Source organism: Apium graveolens, chromosome 4 (genome assembly GCF_009905375.1).
Source record: "Apium graveolens cultivar Ventura chromosome 4, ASM990537v1, whole genome shotgun sequence".
NCBI lineage: Eukaryota > Viridiplantae > Streptophyta > Magnoliopsida > Apiales > Apiaceae > Apium > Apium graveolens.
The window spans coordinates 86953176-86954730 of record NC_133650.1 but is presented as its reverse complement, the minus strand read 5'-3'; the positions used below and the strand labels follow the sequence as shown (position 1 = coordinate 86954730).

The 1555-nt window shown below is 40.1% G+C and overlaps 1 pseudogene; it reads left to right on the top strand.

Annotated features, from left to right (window-relative positions):
• Nucleotides 1-651: 651 nt before the first annotated feature.
• On the top strand, nt 652-766 carry LOC141722621 (small nucleolar RNA R71; annotated as a pseudogene).
• Nucleotides 767-1555: the final 789 nt, after the last annotated feature.

Genomic DNA, 1555 nt, shown 5'->3' with positions numbered 1-1555 from the left:
TGATTTTCCAAGGTCTTGATAGAAACAACCTGACTTTTGCACAATAATTTTAACTCCTCAAAATCAGCAGTAGAAGGTAGAGCAGCACCTCTTTGTTGAGGATATGATTGCCTTTGAGCAAATTGCTGAGGTTTCTGGAATCCAGGTGGATTAAACTGTTTACTTGCAGCTTGCTGATATGGTTGCCGAACAATATTCTGATTATTGCTCCAGCTGAAATTGGGATGATTTCTGTTATTAGGATGATAAGTAGCGGGCACAAGCTGCTGCGATCTCTGAAAATTATTCACATGCTAAATAGATTCATTAACAAGAGAACACTGATACGTAGCATGAGAGCCTGCACAAAGCTCACAGACACTAGCTATTTGATTTACTCCATAGTTGGCTAAAGAATCGACCTTCATAGACAGCGCATGTAGCTGCACTGTAATGGCTGTAGCTGTATCAACTTCCTTAATACCTGCTACCTTCCTAAGCATCATCCTTTGAGTTGAGTTTTGATACTCATTTGCAGCCATAGTTTCAATGAGATTATAGGACTCAGTATAACTTTTGGCCCACAAGGCGCCTCCAGAAGCTGCATCGAGCATGGGCCTAGATTGGGCCCCCAAACCATTGTAGAAACCAGTGATCACCATCCATTTAGGCATACCATGATGTGGACACTTTCTCAATATCTCCTTATAGCGCTCCCAAGCTTCGCACATAAATTCTCCTTGTTGCTGCGCAAACTGAGTAAGAGCACGCCTCGTAGCTGCAGTTTTGGCCATTGGATAGAACTTCACCAAAAAACTTTTGCGCAAGATCTTCCCATGTAGTGATGGACCCAGCTGGTAAAGAATGTAAACAGTACTTAGCTTTATCCCTCAGAGAGAATGGGAAAAGCCTTGATAGCCTCATCAGCAACACCATTATATTTGAAAGTACTACAGATCTCGACAAAATTCCTGATATGCATGTTGGGATCTTCAGTCACAGCACCTCTGAAAGAAATAGAATTCTGCACCATCTGAATAGTGCCCGACTTGGTTTCAAAAGTATTGGCCTGAATAGCCGGATGAATGATGCTTGACTGAATGTCATCAATTTTAGGTCGAGAAATTCACTCTCTTTATCCGAATCTTCAAAAACTATCTTCTCCGGAAAGTCAAGAGTTGTATATGTCTCCTCAGCTTTATCCAGATTTCTCTTGCGAGTGCAAGAACATGTTTGCATAAACGCTCGCTAGATTACCTGAAACACAACCGGAAGCAATAAGTAACAAGTCTTAATCAATGAATCCTAATGACCACTGATGGCACGTACATAAACTAAACAAATTAACACCGAGTCCCCGACAGCGGTGCCAAAAACTTGTTAGGCACAAAGCATGCGCTAAATAAATCATGCAAGTATACGCGTTCGCAAGTAATATAAAATGATTTCTTGTTCGTTCCACAGAGATTCTGATTAATTATATTTAATTAACACTTACTCACCAATGTATGATTGTTCTTCAATGTCAAGACAATAACAATTAAGATTGGTTAACTAATAATTACTACGAGAATTA